At 50.2% G+C, this 19,528-nt stretch overlaps 1 protein-coding gene across 1 annotated transcript in view; it reads right to left on the bottom strand.

Annotated features, from left to right (window-relative positions):
* Positions 1-19,528, bottom strand: part of OSGIN1 (oxidative stress induced growth inhibitor 1) — a 54,156-nt gene that overhangs the window by 30,743 nt on the left and 3,885 nt on the right. The gene's annotated exons all lie outside the window — the stretch shown is intronic.

A 19,528-nucleotide genomic window follows, 5' to 3' on the forward strand; every position in this document is an offset into this window, starting at 1 on the left:
CCTGTGTTGCTGCAAAGCCTTCTAACTAAACCGGCCCATCCTCCACACAGCAACTAGGATATTCACATCAAACAAAGCTGGGGGGGGAGGGGGGAGAGGGAGGGGAGAGAGGGAGGGGGCCCTTGCGTTGTGAGGACTTCCCTCTCACCTGGGGTGTAAACCAGTCCTTTGCGGCCTGGCATCACCTGTCTGATCTCCTCTCCCGCCTCTCTGCCTTCCCGGGCCTCCCCCAGGCTTGCTCCCACCACGGGGCCTTTGCACTTGCCGTGCCCTGGGCCTACGACATCCACGTGCCTTGTTCCTTCAGTCCATTTGGGTCTCTGCTCATGTGTCTTCTCAGTGGCCGGAGCACTCTGCATGAAACAGCAGCTCTGGGACTTCCCTGGCGGCCCAGAGCTAAAGAGTCTTCCCTACAATGCAGGGGACTCGGCTTCCATCCCTGGTCAGGGAACTAAGACCCCACATGCTGCAAGGCAACTAAGCCGGCGGGCCACAACTACTGAGCCTGCGCGCCTCAACTAGAGAGCCTGCGTGCCGCAAACTACAGAGCCCACAAGCCCTGGAGCCTGCGCGTCACAACAAGAGACGAGAAAACCCGCATGCCACAGCTAGAGAGAAGCCCGCACACCGCAATGAAAGATCCCGCGTGCCGCAGCTAAGACCCGATGCAGCCAAAAATAAATAAATAAATAAATAAATAAATCTTTAAAAAAAAAAAATAGCAGCTCCTACCCTCCTCACCCAGCTGTCTCTCGCCACACAGCCCTCGCCACCACTTACACGCTACACACTTACTTGCTCATTTGTTTGTCTGGATCCCCACACTGGGATGCCAGTTCCCAGAGGACAGGGTGTTTTCTGTTCTGTTCCCTGGTGGATCACAAATGCCTAGGATAGGGCCTGGCACGTAGGTGATCCATAAATACCACTGCATGAATTGGGCCTAAGAGTACTCCTTAAGCGAGGGCCCATTAAGACCAGAGGCTCCTAGGTTCCTTCCTCTGGGGCTGACCTTTCTGTCCCTGGCGACATAACATCAGAGAGGTCGGCTCTTCCAGGGCACCTTCAAACCCCTGGCTCCCTGGGAGTGTCGACTGGCCTTCAGGTTTCTCATCTGTAAATGAGGGGGTCGGCCTGGGCTCCTCCCCTGGGACTTTCCATCTCAGACGTTCTGGATGCCTGTCCTTCCCATCCTCCCATCCATTCTAATATCCAGGGGCTTGGGAGTGTGCAACAGGAATTGGCGGTCAAGATGTAAGCTGAGCCACATGAACTGCTACCAGGCAAACCCCATGTGTCTCCACGTCACTGTTTAGACGTCATCACATCTTGGGGAGAGGAGACTGGAGGAGTGGGTGGAATGGTGGCCTCCCAAAAGATACATCCAAGTCCTAACCCCAGAAACTTATGAATGCGGCCAATTGAGAAAAAAGGGTCTTTGCAGATCAAAGTTAATCAAGTTAAGGATGCTGAGATGAGATCATTTGGATTTAGTGTGGCCCTAAATCCAGTGACAATTGTCCCTGTCACAGAGAGGGAGATCTGACAGGGACAGGGAAGGCCACGTGACCACAGAGGCAGGGCCTGGAGTGACACAGTCACAAGCCAAGGGAGGACGCTCCGCAGAGACTGCAAGGTGGTGCCCTGCCCACTCCCTGATCCGGGGCGCTGGCCCCGGGGCTGTGCGAGAACACATTTCTGTTGTGTTAAGCAGCCAGTTTGTGGTCGTTTGTTACATTTGTTCTGCCTCAGAAAGCTCCCACAGGAGGGACTGCAGGGGATTAAAGCCTGCAGGGAGGGGACTCTGTCGAGGATTACCTTTCCCCCAAGTTTCAGCTCTGGGCTTTCAGCCTGGTCCCGCCCGGCTGCTCCCGGCCCTGGGATCCGGGTGGGGCGCGTCGGACAGGGAGTGTTCCGGGTACAGGACCACCTCCCCTGGGCAACGCCCGGGCAACGCCCGCGCATGGTGTTTGTCCAAGGTGGAGCCCAGTGAGGCGGGGCACACAGGGCAGCACGTGGGGTGCGGCCTGGCTCTGCCTGAGCTCAGCTGCCGGTGGCTGTGGCCCGGAAGCCCCAGGAGCTCTGCTGTCAGCCTCGGAGGCCAGCCATTTAAACCAGGACAACAGATCGTGGGAGTGGTGTTCAACCAACCACCCGGAGGCGGGGCTCTCCCCAGGAGGATGGGGTCGGGGGGCCCCATTTACAGACCACTCACCCCAACCCCGGGGGCTCAGCGCCTCAGCTGCATCACACCACAGGGCATCTCAGCTTCGCCACCGGGAAGCTGTGGTTACAGGCATTTCACAGACGAGGAAACGGACGCTGCGCAACCTTCCCAAAGTGACCCCCGCAGAAAGTGGCAGGGCTGGGCTCAGGACCCAGTGAGGCCGCGGCATCCCCTGTGTGGGCGGCGTGGGGAGGCCTGGATGGGGCCTTGGGCAACCCTGGGGGCTGCGGCTCCTCTGCAGGACTCGAGGCGAGCCCGCACCGTGAAGCACGCAGTCTCCTGGGGGAGCTGGTCCGCCAGAGACTGAGTCAGAGCGCCCGGGCCTGTCTCCGCCAGCCGGACACAGGGCCAAGCTGGGTGCCAGAGGCCTAGGAGGACAGAGGCAGGGAGGGAGGCCTGGCCACCCTCTCTCCGTCGGCCCTGGAGTGGCAGGGGCGTGGCTCACTGGCGAGGGCTGCTTCTTGCGGAGGGTCCACAGGCGTCTCCTCTCTGAGGAGAGCCCCGGCTCGGGGCTGAGACGGGAGTGATGGCGACCACTTACGTGGGCTGATGACAAGGGACGATGACGGGTTCTGGCACCTTCTGCACGGGGGGTGGGGTGGGGGGAGTGTGCTAGGGCCTCCAGAGGGAGCTCCCGTCACCCTCGCAGGGGAGGGACCAGAGTTAGCCCATTTTACTGCTGGGGATACTGAGGCTCAGGGGTCACAGCGCTCTCCCCAGATCGCGTGACGGCAAGCACAGACCGGGGGCTCGCGCCCAGGCCCCCTGACTCCACAGCCCACAGGCTTAACCCTCCTCGCTCCGGGCCCACGGGGCCTCCAGCTTCGGAGCCGCGGAGGAGAGCGCAGCAACAGGGGTGCGGAGGGCAAAGCGGAGAGATCCCCGCACAGAGGATTGGTGCCGACCGGCACTCACCAGCCCTTGAGGCCTGTCTGCTCACCCGCCGGGGTGGGCGGGGCTGGGAGCTGAGGCTCGGGCTTCGGTCGGATCCCAGGGAGAGGACGGGGGTTGGCGGCGTGAACACAGCCTGCAGGGAGTTAGTGCGCCACGGCTGGCCGGGAGGGAGTCCGGGGAAACGTCTGGACCTGCCGAAGAGGCAAGAGAACATTGTTTCTGGGTGCGCGAGCAGAGGGGGTTCAGAGCGCCGCTTAAAGGAGCTCCAGAGACGGGCGCGAGCCGCGGCTAACAGCGTGGACCCCAGAGACGGGCATGAGACGCTAAGGCTGCTGCTGCCGCCACCAAGAAGCCTGTGTGCGAGCACAAGTCACTGTCCACACCTCCCCTCCCGGGAGCCTGTGCAGCCCGCCACTGCCAGGGTCCCGGGATCCCGGGACAACTTCCCCGGGAGAACGCACGGCGCGCCCCAGGCTGGTGCAACGTCACGGTGGCCTCTGCCGCTGCAGGCTCGCCCCGCATCCGTACCCCTCCCTCCCCACCCGGCCTGAGCCAGAGCCCCGGAATCAGCTGCTCTTTTAACCCCATCCTGTCTGAGCGAAGAATAGACGCCCTCCGGCGACGTACACGCAGAGGCGGGTCCAAATCCAAAGCTGAACCCCAGGAGCTGTGCAAACAAAGAAGAGAAAGGGAAATCTCTCCCAGCAGCCTCAGGAGCAGCGGATTAAATCTCCACAATCAACGTGATGTACCTGCATCTGTGGAATTCCTGAATAGACAACGAATCATCCCAAATTGAGGAGGTGGACTTTGGGAGCAACGATATATATATATTTTTTCCCTTTTTCTCTTTTAGTGAGTGTGTATTTGTATGCTTCTGTGTGAGATTTTGTTTGTATAGCTTTGCTTTTATCATTTGTCCTAGGGTTCTGTCTGTGCATTTAAAAAAATTTTTTTTCTTAATAATAATTTTTTATTTAATAACTTTATTTTATTTTATTTTATTTTATCTTCTTTCTTTCTTTCTATTTTTTCTCCCTTTTATTCTGAGCTGTGTGGATCAAAGGCTCTTGGTGCTGCAGCCAGGCGTCAGGGCTGTGCCTCTGAGGTGGGAGAGCCAACTTCAAGACCCTGGTCCACAAGAGACCTCCCAGCTCCAGGTAATATCAAATGGCGAAAATCTCCCAGAGTCTCCATCTCAGCGCCAAGACCCAGCTCCACTCAGCGACGAGCAAGCTACAGTGCAGGACACCCTATGCCAAACAACTAGCAAGACAGGAACACAGCCCCATCCATTAACAGACAGGCTGCCTAAAATCATAATAAGGACCCAGAAACCCCCAAACACACCACCAGACGTTGACCTGCCCACCAGAAAGAAAAGATCCAGCCTCATCCACCAGAACACAGGCACTAGTCTCCTCCACCAGGAAGCCTACACAACCCACTGAACCAACCTTAGCCACTGGGGGCAGACACCATAAACAACGGGAACTATGAACCTGCAGCCTGCAGAAAGGAGACCCCAAACACAGTAAGTTAAGCAAAATGAGAAGACAAAAAAACACACAGCAGATGAAGGAGCAAGATAAAAACCCACCAGACCAAGCAAATGAAGAGGAAATAGGCAGTCTACCTGAAAAAGAATTCAGAATAATGACAGTAAAGATGATCCAAAATCTTGGAAATAGAATAGAGAAAATACAAGAAACCTAGAAGAACTAAAGAGCAAACAAACAGTGATGAACAACACAATAAATGAAATTAAAAATTCTCCAGAAGGGATCAAAAGCAGAATAACTGAGGCAGAAGAACAGATAAGTGACCTGGAAGATAAAATAGTGGAAATAACTACTGCAGAGCAGAATAAAGAAAAAATAATGAAAAGAATTGAGGACAGTCTCAGAGACCTCGGGGACAATATTAAATGCACCAATATTCAAATTATAGGGGTCCCAGAAGAAGAAGAGAAAAAGAAAGGGACTGAGAAAATATTTGAAGAGATTATAGTTGAAAACGTCCCTAATATGGGAAAGGAAATAGTTAATCAAGTCCAGGAAGCACAGAGAGTCCCATACAGGATAAATCCAAGGAGAAACACGCCAAGACACATATTAATCAAACTATCAAAAATTAAATGCAAAGAAAAAATATTAAAAGCAGCAAGGGAAAAACAACAAATAACACACAAAGGAATCCCCATAAGGTTAACAGCTGATCTTTCAGCAGAAACTCTGCAAGCCAGAAGGGAGTGGCAGGACATATTTAAAGTGATAAAGGAGAAAAACCTACAACCAAGATTACTCTACCCAGCAAGGATCTCATTCAGATTCGACAGAGAAATTAAAGCCTTGACAGACAAGCAAAAACTAAGAGAATTCAGCACCACCAAACCAGCTTTGCAACAAATGCTAAAGGAACTCCTCTAGGCAGGAAACACAAGAGAAGGAAAAGACCTAAAACAACAAACCCAAAACAATTAAGAAAATGGTAATAGGAACATACATATCGATAAATACCTTAAAGGTAAATGGATTAAATGCTCCAACCAAAAGACATAGATTGGCTGAATGGATACAAAAACAAAACCCGTATACATGCTGTCTACCACAGACGCACTTCAGACCTAGGGACACATACAGACTGAAAGTGAGGAGATGGAAAAAGATATTCCATGCAAATGGAAATCAAAAGAAAGCTGGAGTAGCAAGTCTCATATCAGACAAAATAGGCTTTAAAATAAAGACTATTACAAGAGACGAAGAATGGCACTACATAATGATCAAGGGATCGATCCAAGAAGAACATATAACAATTGTAAATATTTATGCACCCACATAGGAGCACCTCAGTACATAAGGCAAATACTAACAGCCATAAAAGGGGAAATAGACAGTAACACAATCATAGTAGGGGACTTTAACACCCCACTTTCACCAATGGATAGATCATCCAAACAGAAAATTAATAAGGAAACACAAGCTTTAAATGATATATTAAACAAGATGGACTTAATTGATATTTATAGGACATTCCATCCAAAAACAACATAATACACATTCTTCTCAAGTGCTCATGGAACATTCTCCAGGACAGATATCTTGGGTCACAAATCAAGCCTTGGTAAATTTAAGAAAATTGAAATCGTATCAAGTATCTTTTCCAACCACAATGCTATGAGACTAGATATCAATTACAGGAAAAAAATCTGTAAAAAATCCAAACACATGGAGGCTAAACAATACTTAATAACCAAGAGATCACTGAAGAAATCAAAGAGGATATCAAAAAATACCTAGAAACAAATGACAATGAAAACACGACAACCCAAAACCTATGGGATGCAGCAAAAGCAATTTTAAGAGGGAAGTTTATAGCAATACAATTCTACCTTAAGAAACATCTCAAATAAACAACCTAACCTTACACCTAAAGCAATTAGAGAAAGTAGAACAAAAAAACCCCAAAGTTAGCAGAAGGAAAGAAATCATAAAGATCAGATCAGAAATAAATGTAAAAGAAATGAAGGAAATGATAGCAAAGATCAATAAAACTAAAAGCTGGTTCTTTGAGAAGATAAACGAAATTCATAAACCATTAGCCAGACTCATCAAGAAAAAAAGGGAGAAGATGCAAATCAACAGAATTAGAAATGAAAAAGGAGAAGTAACAACTGACACTGCAGAAATACAAAGGGTCATGAGAGATTACTACAAGCAACTCTATGCCAAAAAAATGAACAACCTAGAAGAAATGGACAAATTCTTAGAAATGCACAACCTTCCGAGACTGAACCAGGAAGAAATAGAAAATATGAACAGACCAATCACAAGCACTGAACTTGAAACTGTGATTAAAAATCTTCCAACAAACAAAAGCCCAGGACCAGATGGCTTCACAGGCGAATTCTATCAAACATTTAGGGAAGAGCTAACACCTTTCCTTCTCAAACTCTTCCAAAATATAGCAGAGGGAGGAACACTCCCAAACTCATTCTACGAGGCCACCATCACCCTGATACCAAAACCAGACAAAGATGTCAGAAAGAAAGAAAACTACAGGCCAATATCACTGATGAACATAGATGCAAAAATCCTCAACAAAATACTAGCAAACAGAATCCAACAGCACATTAAACGGATCATACACCATGATCAAGTGGGGTTTATCCTAGGAATGCAAAGATACTTCAATATATGCAAATCAATCAACGTGATACACCATATTAACAAATTGAAGGAGAAAAGCCATATATCATCTCAATAAATGCAGAGAAAGCTTTCGACAAAATTCAACACCCATTTATGATAAAAACCCTCCAGAAAGTAGGCATAGAGGGAACTTTCCTCAACATAATAAAAGCCATATATGACAAACCCATAGCCAACATCATCCTCAATGGTGAAAAACTGAAACCATTTCCACTAAGATCAGGAATAAGACAAGGTTGCCCACTCTCACCACTATTATTCAACATAGTTTTGGAAGTTTTAGCCACAGCAATCAGAGAAGAAAAAGAAATAAAAGGAATCCAAATCGGAAAAGAAGAAGTAAGACTGTCACTGTTTGCAGATGACATGATACTACACATAGAGAATCCTAAAGATGCTACCAGAAAACTATTAGAGCTAATCAATGAATTGGGTAAAGTAGCAGGATACAAAATGAATGCACAGAAATCTCTAGCATTCCTATACACTAATGCTGAAAAATCTGAAAGTTAAATTAAGAAAACACTCCCATTAACCACTGCAACAAAAAGAAGAAAATAACTAGGAATAAACCTACCTAAGGAGACAAAAGACCTGTATGCAGAAAATTATAAGACACTGATGAAAGAAATTAAAGATGATACAAATAGATGGAGAGATATCCCATGTTCTTGGATTGGAAGAATCAACATTGTGAAAATGACTATACTACCCAAAGCAATCTACAGATTCAATGCAATCCCTATCAAACTACCACTGGCATTTTTCACAGAACTAGAACAAAAAATTTCACAATTTGTATGGAAACACAAAAGACCCTGAATAGCCAAAGCAATCTTGAGAAAGAAAAACGGAGCTGGAAGAATCAGGCTCCCTGACTTCAGACTATACCATAAAGCTACAGTACTCAAGACAGTATGGTACTGGCACAAAAACAGAAATATAGATCAATGGATAGGATAGGAAGCCCAGAGACAAACCCATGCACATATGGTCAGCTTATCTTTGATAAAGGAGGAAAGAATATACAGTGGAGAAAAGACAGCCTCTTCAATAAGTGGTGCTGGGAAAACTGGACAGGTACATGTATAAGTATGAAATTAGAACACTCCCTAACACCATACACAAAAATAAACTCAAGGTGGATTAAAGACCTAAATGTAAGGCCAGACACTATCAAACTCTTAGAGGAAATCATAGGCAGAACACTCTATGACATAAATCACAGCAAGATCCTTTTTGACCCACCTCCTAGAGAAATAGAAATAAAAACAAAAATAAACAAATGGTACATAATGAAACTTAAAAGCTTTTGCATAGCAAAGGAAACCATAAACAAGACGAAAAGACAACCCTCAGAATGGGAGAAAATATTTGCAAATGAAGCAACTGACAAAGGATTAATCTCCAAAATTTACAAGCAGCTCATACAGCTCAATATCAAAAAAACAACCCAATCCAAAAATAAGCAGAAGACCTAAATAGACATTTCTCCAAAGAAGATATACAGACTGCCAACAAACACATGAAAGAATGCTCAACATCATTAATCATTAGAGAAATGCAAATCAAACCTACAGTGAGATATCATCTCACACCGGTCAGAATGGCCATCATCAAAAAGTCTACAAACAATAAATGCTGGAGAGGGTGTGGAGAAAAGGGAACCCTCTTGCACTGTTGGTGGGAATGTAAATTGATACAGCCACTATGGAGAACAGTATGGAGGTTCCTCAAAACACTAAAAATAGGGCTTCCCTGGTGGCGCAGTGGTTGAGAGTCCGCCTGCTGATGCAGGGGACGTGGGTTCGTGCCCCGGTCTGGGAAGATCCCACATGCCGTGGAGCGGCTAGGCCCGTGAGGCATGGCCGCTAAGCCTGCGCGTCCAGAGCCTGTGCTCTGCAACAGGAGAGGCCACAACAGTGAGAGGCCCGCGTACCGCAAACAAAAAAACAAACAAACAAAAAACAAATTAAAAATAGAACTACCATACGACCCAGCAATCCCGACACTGGGCATATACCCTGAGAAAACCATAATTCAAAAAGAGACATGTACCAAAATGTTCATTGCAGCTCTATTTACAATAATCAGGACATGGAAGCAACCTAAGTGTCCATCAACAGATGAATGGATAAAGAAGACGTGGCACATATATATAATGGAATAAAAAGAAAAGAAATTGAGTTATTTGTAGTGAGGTGGATGGACCTAGAGTCTGTCATACAGAGTGAAGTAAGTCAGAAAGAGGAAAACAAATACCGTATGCTAACACATATATATGGAATCTACGGGAAAAAAAAAAAAAGATCCTGAAGAAGCTAGGGGCAAGACGGGAATAAAGACACAGACCTACTAGAGAATGGACTTGATGATATGGGAAGGGGGAAGGGGAAGCTGGGACAAAGTGAGAGAGTGGCATGGACATATATACACTACCAGACGTAAAACAGATAGCTAGTGGGAAGCAGCCACATAGCACAGGGAGATCAGCTCGGTGCTTTGTGACCACCTAGAGAGGTGGGATAGGGAGGGTGGGAGGGAGGGAGACGCAAGAGGGAAGAGATATGGGAACATATGTATATGTATAACTGAGTCACTTTGTTATAAAGCAGAAACTAACACACACTTGTAAAGCAATTATACTCCAATAAAGATGTTTAACCTTGAAACATGTAACAAATGCTGGAGAGGGTAAATGCTGGAGAGGGTGTGGAGAAAAGGGAACCCTCCTACACTGTTGGTGGGAATGTAAATTGGTACAGCCACTATGGAGAACAGTATGGACGTTACTTAAAAAAACTAAAAGTAAAGCTACCATAAGATCCAGCAATCTCACTCCTGGGCATATGTCCAGAAAAAACTAATTAAAAAATATACATGCACCCCTATGTTCACAGCAGCACTATTCACAATAGCCAAGATGTGGAAACAACTGAAATGTCCATTGACAGAGGAATGGATAAAGAAGATACACCATGATGTGGTACCTATACACAGTGGAACACTGCTCAGCCATAAAAGAAGAATGAAATAATGCCATGTGTAGCAACATGGATGGACCTAGAGATTATCATACTAAGTGAAGCAAGTCAGAAAGAGAAAAACAAATACCATATGATATCACCTATATATGCAATCTTGAATATGACACAAATAAACTTCTCTATGAAACAGAAACAGACTCATGGACATGGAGAACAGATTTGTGGTTGCCAAGGGGGAGGGGGAATGGGGGAGGGATGGATTGAGAGTTTGGATTAGCAGATGCAAACTATTATACAGAGAATGGATAAACAACAACGTCCTACCACATAGCACAGGGAACTATATTCAATATCCTGTGATAAACCGTAATGGGAAAGAATGTATATACATGTATAACTGGAGACTTTGCTGTACAGCAGAAATTAACACAACATTGTAAGTCAACTATACTTCAATAAAAAAAAAATTAAAAAAAATAAGCCCTCATCAGGGGCCAAGAAAAAAAATTTTTTTACTGGCTTACATCTGTTTTATAAACTAAAATGGCTACATTTACTTGTAAATTCAGTAATGGCTCCATAGCTCATAAGTGATGACACCAGGGTTAGAACCCGTATCTGGGTTCAAATAAATTAGGTCCTAACCTCTACTGTCACAGGTAGTCTTTGTGATGACAAAATCGAAGGGAAAAAAGTACTGTACAGCTACAGTTTTTATGCGTCTGAAGGTCATCCATATAACAAAGATGACAGTAATGTCTGGGGGTTCCGTGGATGGGGCTGTGGGTTGGGATGGTCAGAAAGTACAGGCCTATCTAACTCATGAACTGTCCTGGCCTTCTGGGTGGCTACACCTGGTCCTGCCAAAATCCCTTGGATTTCTGCCATCGGAAAGGAATGGCCTGACAGTTGAATGATGTGTCTTCCTTCTCACCTAAGCTTTTCTGCCGCTCCAGTCCCACCTCTGCTCTGAAGCGGCGCTGTCTGCTGGTAACAGCACAGCCTGCCGACCACCGGTGCTGGGCACAGCGGCCTTTTGATTCAAGGACATAAAGCAAGGGACACGCAGAGTGTTCCTCTGGGTTCGACTGGTGTCACTGCAGGAGTGGAGGTTAAGGTTGGAGGGACAGAGGTGTCACGTGTTTGTTAATAAATTTCTCTCGTGTGTGATGTGTAAGACCCTCAAAAGCCCATGCCCCTGGCAGGCCCCCTCCTGCCTGGCTTCAGGCCAGGACTGATGAGTCCCATGGCTGTTTCAACACATGACCTTCCTCTTCAGAAGGTCAGCTATCAGCTGCTTCTTTGGAGGGTGGCGGCCTCGTGATCCTGAGGTCTTGGGTAAAAAAGCTTTCAGCAACAAGGCTGTTTTGAGAATTGCAGAAATTGCAACCGAGGAGTTTGGGATGTCCAGTGCTTATTTCAACAAGCTGACCTGTCTCTGTGGTTGCACAGAACCCAGAGAGCGCGCTGAGTCATGCAGACAGAAAGCTGCAAATGGTCAGGGTTTAAGGCAGTTGTCGGTGTGGGCTTCAACTGAACAGATTTGGGGGCAAGCCTGGGTATTCGGAGGGCCTGATGAAGCTGAGATTACCTGGTGCCCCAAGCCCCCCGTATGCTAGCGTTTGAGGCACCACATTTATGGATGGGCTGTTTCTGCTGCTCATCTGAGAGCATCTCGCTGCCCGGCAGACACCATGCTGGCCTCATCTCGTCAAATATCTCATAGCTGCAGAATGGCCGCTAACACCAGCATCCGTGCAGGGAGGTGACATGCAGTCCCGTGTGCAGATTTTTAAGTGAAAGCTTTATACAGCATTTGCAGAGCTCCGGAAGGCCCACAGAGCCTGGACACTCCCCCAGCATCAGGGCGCCAGCCGCTGGCCACGTGGGGCTGGGGAGCCACCCATCTCCTGGCCCCCGAGGGCAGCTCCTCGCTGGGCTCTGAGTTCTGCCTGCACGTGGCTTTCCTTCCGGTCCTCATACTGACTGCTGGCCCCTCAAGAGCACATCTGCAGCAACTGCCGTCGATAAGCCCAAGGGAAGAGCTCACTGTGTGTGTCCAGAGACAGGGTCCTTCAGAAGTTTCCCGAAGTGTGAGGTGCGCGAATCTGGAGGCTCTTGGACAAAGCCAGCATATCATTGAATCTTTTTCCGATTCTCATTCTTCCAAAAGTCTTCTGAGGACTTTCTGGATCCTCAAGGGGAACGTCTGTAAGTCTGTTTGGTGCTTTGTCCATCTTTCCCACTCCCTAACGTGCATCTCAGAAGCAACCAAATTTATCTAGAATGTTGTAATACTGCTTTGTTTTTAACGTATGATTTTTACTCTTAACTTCTATTTATTGACAGGAAACACTGAGTGTTTCTTTATGGCAGTGAAATAAAAATCGCCCCGGTGGTTACCAAACATCTGAAGTTTGAGGCCACAGCCTCTACATTTAGTGGGAGGGATTTGTGATCTGGTCTCCGTGCCTGAACCAGAAAGCCATGTCTTGAGTCAGCCTGCACAGTGACCCATCTGAGGGCCTGGGGAGGGGGTGCCCTGGGACAGCTGCGAACACGCCCACTCTTGCTCCACTGGAGATGACCACCAGCTCCGGCTGGGGGGCCCCCAAGAGCCTGTGGGGAAACTTGGCGAAAGCCAGCAGAGCAGCAGGCTTGGACAGCTCAGGTCACTGCAGCAGTTCTCAGCATTGTTAGCTCCTGTGAGAGGAGGGGAAGCCTGCTGTGCGGGGTCTGGGTGCAGGTTTCACACCCGCCTGGGGGCTGGGGGTGGCGAGTGGGTTTGTTATTTGCTAAGTTGTGATTAAAGTCCCCAAGTTCAGGCTTCCATGCTGGCGCAGTAGTTAAAAATCCGCCTGCCAACATGGGGGACACGGGTTCGAGCCCTGGTCCGGAAAGATCCCACATGCCACGGAGCAACTAAGTCCGTGCACCACAACTACTGAGCCTGTGCTCTAGAGCCCATGCGCCATGACTACTGAGCTCACGTGCCACAACTACTGAAGCCCGCGCACCTAGAGCCTGTGCTCTGCAATGAGAAGCCACCACAGTGAGAAGCCCGTGCACCACAACAAAGAGTAGCCCCCGCTCACCTCAACTAGAGAAAGCCCGCCCGCAGCAACGAAGACCCAACGCAGCCAAGAATAAATAAATTTATTTTTTTTAAAAAGTCCCCGGGGCTTCCCTGGTGGCGCAGGGGTTGAGAGTCCGCCTGCCGATGCAGGGGACGCAGGTTCGTGCCCCAGTCCGGGAAGATCCCACATGCCACAGAGCGGCTGGGCCCGTGAGCCATGGCCACTGGGCCTGCGCGTCCGGAGCCTGTGCTCCGCAATGGGAGAGGCCACAACAGTGAGAGGCCCGCGTACCGCAAGGAAAAAAAAAAAAAAAAAGTCCCCAAGTTCAGGCAAGGAAAAGGCAACACCGCCATCTTGTGGCCAATAGTGTGCACAGCACCCGCGACGCCTGCTGATTGGGATCCAGGCTCAGAACCATTTTTAACATCAGACAGGTTTCTGACCCTGCTGACAGTGGCAAAGGGGGATTTGTGGCCTCCACACCTAAGAGCCTGCGTGCCGCAGACACCGTGCTGGGTTCCAGACCTAGCTGTCCCCTCAAATCCCCCCTCACAGACCCAGGACTGGGCACTAACACCAGCATTCCCTGCAGACCTGCCTTCACTGCCAGGCAGGGGACCTGGGGACACTGTGTAGCTCGGGAGAGGTGGAAGTGGGATTGCGGAGAGAAGCATGTCTTTTTTTTTTTTTTTTTTTTTTTTTTTTTTTTTTTCTTTTTGCGGTATGCGGGCCTCTCACTGTTGTGGCCTCTCCCGTTGCGGAGCACAGGCTCCGGACGCGCAGGCCCAGCGGCCATGGCTCACGGGCCCAGCTGCTCCGCGGCATATGGGATCCTCCCAGACCGGGGCACGAACCCGCATCCCCTGCATCGGCAGGCGGACTCTCAACCACTGCGCCACCAGGGAGGCCCGAGAAGCATGTCTTTTAACTTCCCTTTTCTGTGTTTAAAGGGAACTTGCCCTGTAGGTCTCAGGTCACACAGCTGGACTGTAAGAGCAGCTCCCAGGCCCGTCCCTCTGGGCCTCAGTGTCTTCAGCTGTCAGTGGGGACAATGGCGCTCCTGTAACAGGCCCCCTCTGGGTCTTCAGACTGAATGCAAGTCATCACCCAGAACATGCCTGCACCCAACAGCCCTCCATCAAGGCAGCTGGGATTGCGCTTCCTGGGCAGGAACTGGATTTGGAGAAGTGAGGTCTTGTGGGTTCCTGGGGTGGGGGTGGGGATTGTGTCCTATTCCCACACAGCAGCCCCAGGGGGCAGGACTCTGTGGGGAGAGGCAGGGCAGGAGGCCAAGCCTGCCCAGAAAGACCCTGCCCGTAAGGGGCTGTGATGCAGGGCGCCCAGGGCGATGGTCGCTGTCAAAGCCAGGGGACCCTTTTCAGGTGGCCGAGTTGTGTTGTCAATACCCACGTGCGCATCCTCAGTGGGCAGACCATAGAACTGTTGGTCCAAACTGGGACACTTCCGAGAGGGAAGGGACGCTCTCGTAACAATTATGCCAGGATAGGGGCACCTCGGACGGGCGTTGCCCCAGGCAAGCAAGGACGCCGGTCACTGTCATCACCAGGTGCGCAGGTGGCAAGTGAAGACGTGGATGGAGAGGAGATTCTCCAGGGGAAAGAAGGGACTCCTGGGATCGGGCCTTGAGGGACCATCTGCCAAGACTTGAGGGCAGCGGGCAGGAGGGAGCAGGACGGCTAGTAGTGACGGGGGGAGGGCACGTTCCCCGGGCCTGAGTGCTGCCCAGAGGGCACCTGCTGGGGTTACCCCTTCGGGGTGGCTGGGAGTATCGCAGAGCTGGTGAGAGGTGGACCCCAGAGCGGGGTGAGGGGATGGAGCAAGTGCCCATGGCAGTCCTCTCTGGAGCAGCGTGGAAAAGAGCCTCACCTCTCTCCCAGGAAAACAGCGTTTGCAGTAGCTAAGGCAGCTCTCTGGTCTCCTTCCTTCCCTGCCAGAGTTATCAAGGACGGGCTAAATTTTGCTCAGGATGCGCTGCCTAGTGCGCAGGAATGAGGGCTGCGTTTCTCCAGTGGATGGAAAATACGTACTGAGCCCCTGCTACGAGCCAGGTATGGCGGGAAGATGCACAGCAAAGTACTTGAAACGGACAAGCCTGGGGGGGGGTTCCAGCCTTTGTCACCCATACACACCAGGCTCTGTGGTAGGTGGGCTACGGCCCGCCCCCCTCCTCCTAGGAACCGTCCCCCCACACTTGTCACCTCCCATCGCCATGGGAACAATGGACGCCAACCGCTCCACTCGACTGGTCCAGAGAGAGAGCCGCCTTCCAGCTGGACCCCTCGCGGGGCCCGTCTCCCCGTCTCCCCGTCTCCAGACTGGGCCGATCATCTCTCCGCCCTGCCCACGGCTCAGGCCGGGTAACTAGCGGTGGGGCGACCCAGACAGATGGTCTCTACAGCGGTGGGGCTGTGGGCAGACCCCTGGGCTGAAGGGGGTCTCTAGGAGGTGGCGAGGCCTTGGAGGAGAGCAGAGAGGGCAGCGGAGAAGATGCGGGCCCTGGGCAGCCAGCAGGCCTGCTCTGTCCCCCCGCGGCTCGCGGGGCCTTGCTGTCTCCGCCCATGTGCGCTCAGCGGCTCTGCCCTCGGCCGGTGGATTTCCTGAGCTGAGGTTCTCTGCCCTGAACTGGTTGGAGCGGGGCATCCGTCCCTGAACCACCGGCAAATGCCGACTGCTCAGATGTTACAGAAGACACTGGATTTAAACCTTCCCAGCAGCCTCCCCCTTGCTGGAGTTTTAGCGTCACAACATCTCCAACCCTGGCCGTCTTGTCGGCCGGGCTGCCCTCCCGACTCCATCCCCCGACTCCTGCCACGGCGGCGCTGGCCTCCTGCCCTGGGGCTTTGCTTGCGCTGTGAGGTTGGAAGTCAGGGGGGCGTGGACAGCGCTGGGCAGGCCTGGGCTCGGGCCCCAGCTCCAGCATCAGCAGCTGCCCTCAGCATTCCCAGAGCCTCAGTTCCCTCATCTGTACATGAGAATCACTCCTTCAGGCTTCAGGGCTGGGAGGTGCGGAGAACATCCAGCCCAGAGCAGAGATAAATGCTGTTTCTTCCTCCTTTCCTCGAAGACTAAGAATTAGCTAGTCGAGAAGTTAAGTCATAAAGAGAAAAACAACTACCATATGCTAACACATACATATGGAATCTAAAAAAAAAAAAAAAAAAAAAAAGGTCCTGAAGAACCCATGGGCAGGACAGGAATAAAGATGCAGACATAAAGAGTGGATTTGAGGACACGGGGAGGGGGGAAGGGTAAGCTGGGACCAAGTGAGAGAGTGGCATGGACATATATACACTACCAAATGGAAAAGAGATAGCTAGTGGGAAGCAGCCGCATAGCACAGGGAGATCAGTTCGGTGCTTTGTGACCACCTAGAGGGGTGGGATAGGGAGGGTGAGAAGGAGATGCAAGAGGGAGGGGATATGGGGATATATGTATATGTATAGCTGATTCACTTTGTTATACAGCAGAAGCTAACACACCAGTGTAAAGCAATTATACTCCAATAAAGATGTTAAAAAAAATTAGCTAGTCGAGAAATGCAAATGCAATCAGAAAAGAAGAAAAAGAAAAAAAAAAAACAAAGACGAGAAAGAGACCTGGGGTCACTCTACCGATTTTGCTAAACTGCAAATAATGCAGCAGCTTTCTGTGATGAATAGGAATCACGGAGTAGCTTTTGTTTCTATCCAAGAAGAGATCAAAATGGACTTTATATTCCAATGAATATAAAGCCACGTACAGAATATAAAGCCACAAACAGAACAACATGGCCCTCTTGCAGAAGTGTTATGCCCCTAGATAACCGACAGAGGGCAGAGCTGTGCAACCCTCAGCTGCCGTAGATCTGGAGGACAGAGAAGGTCCAGCCCTCTGAGATGGAAGACGGGGTGGGTGGTGCATAGGAGTAATGGGGGGGGGGGGCAGGCTGCGGAGTGCCTCAAGCCAGCACGGGAGAGCCGGCTCAGGGCTTGCTGGACGAGGTACCAGCCGGGAGAGCTCAGAGCTTGGGCCAAGCCACTGAAGCTGGGGATCCTCGTCTGAAAGTGAGGTGCTGCTTAGCTGCCAGGGGCGGTGAGGACACCTCAGTTCACAGAAGCTCCTGGAAATGAATTAGTGCACTTAGCCACCTTATAGAACAGAAGCCAGAAAACGATCACAACTCTAATTTCCAAAGAGAGGGACGATCGATTCCGGAATCTACATCTGGGTGAGTGTGACGGTAGTCCCAGAGTCCAGATGTATAAACATCTGTAATAAAGACAACGCTGGTGCCTTTTCAAAGCTTTATGCACGTCATCTCCTTGGAGCCTCTCGGCAGGCCCTGAGGTAGGTGCTGTGGTTACCCCCATTTAAAGATGGGAAAATGGGCAAGACGAGGGTAGGTGGTTTGCTCCAGGCCACCCAGCTGGGAAGCGGTGGGGTCGGGATTTGAAGCCGGCACTGGCTGGAGCCAAAGCTGGTGGCGTCCACCATTATGGCACCTACTGCCTTTCAGAACAAAAACCGCCCATGAACAAGTTAGAGCAGGTCAGCCCCAAGGCCACCTGCAGCCCTGGAAAAAGAATCAATCTGAATTCCAGAATAGCCCAAGACTGTTGGACAACAGGCTGGAGAGATCTGGGGTCTGTCTGAACCACAGACCCCAAAGCAACGAGGAGGAGAGCCGTGCACGGGAAAGGAGGGGAGAACGGCCACCCCACGGGTGGGGTCTGTAGGGTGCAGGATGGGAACGCCAGGGGGAGCGGGCTCTGTGCTGGGGAGGGGTGGAGGGTGGCTGCAGCCTTGAACCCAGGGCGCTGTGGAAACTGACTACTAATGACCATCTACTGAGCTCTTACTGTGAGCCCACCAGACTGCCAGGCACTTTACAGAGGAAGATCCGGTGGTCAGAGTGATGGCTTGAGATCAAGTGGGATGGAAAACAGTTCTGGGAGACACTGTCCACGCTCGTGTTACTGCATCCCCCTTGCGATGATGCCCCCGGGCAGCGGGTTGTACTCTTCCGTAGGATGTAAATTCGCAACGTGAGGAGGGTCCGTGAGTGAACTTCTGTGGCCTCCAAACCCAGCTGCTCTCTGATTCTGACTCCTGCCTGGCTGCCATTGGCAGAAGGACAACATACGCACGAGCGGGCAGTCTGAGCATCCCTCAGAGGAAGTGGGCGGCTGGGCTGTTTCTTCTGCCCTTCTAGGGCTTGCAGGGTAAGTGTGGGAGGTGAAGGGGGTTCCCTGTAACCCACATGAAGTGAGGGGGATTTCGGCCCAGTGCACTGTAACGCAAGCGTCATAAGCATTCCCTTCAGTCATGTGGACTGAAGCACGGAGTCCTTATCCAGCCGTCTATATCCATCAGCTCAGGCCGCTCCGGCTGCCGTAACAAAATACCATAGACTGGGTGGCTTAAAACAGCAGAAACTGGTTGCTGACAATTCTGGAGGCTGGAAATCTGAGATTGGGGGGCAGCAAGGTTGGATGAGGGCCCTCCTTCAGCTGTAGAATTGCCTAGGGAGCTTCGTGAGGTCATGAGGTATACGGACACTAATCCCATTCAGGAGGGCTCCACTCTCATGACCTAAATCACCTCCCAGAGGCCCCACCTCCTAATGCCATCACCTTTGGGGGTTCGGATTTCAACAGGTAAATTTTGGTGGGACATAAACATTCAGAGCACGGCACCATCCATATCCACCCATCCATCCATCCGTCATCCAGTCTTCACAGAACACCTAAATGTAACACATTATAAGAAATAAGGTTTGGGCTTCCCTGGTGGCGCAGTGGTTGAGAGTCCGCCTGCCGATGCAGGAGACACGGGTTCGTGCCCCGGTCCGGGAAGATCCCACATGCCGCGGAGCGGCTGGGCCCGTGAGCCATGGCCGCTGAGCCTGCGCGCCCGGAGCCTGTGCTCCGCAGCGGGAGAGGCCACAACAGTGAGAGGCCCGTGTACCACACAAAAAAAATAATAATAATAAAATAAGGTTTGATAAAAATGGAAAATTACTGATGGTTGTGGAAGCTGGGTGGTATGTACCTAGGGTCATTACACCATTTTCTCCACTTCTGTGTATTTTTTTGAAGATTCCCATGTAAGAGGCTGAACAAAGATAAGGCG

The sequence above is a fragment of the Mesoplodon mirus genome, assembly GCF_964341445.2.
Source record: "Mesoplodon mirus genome assembly, chromosome: 19".
Classification (NCBI taxonomy): domain Eukaryota; kingdom Metazoa; phylum Chordata; class Mammalia; order Artiodactyla; family Ziphiidae; genus Mesoplodon; species Mesoplodon mirus.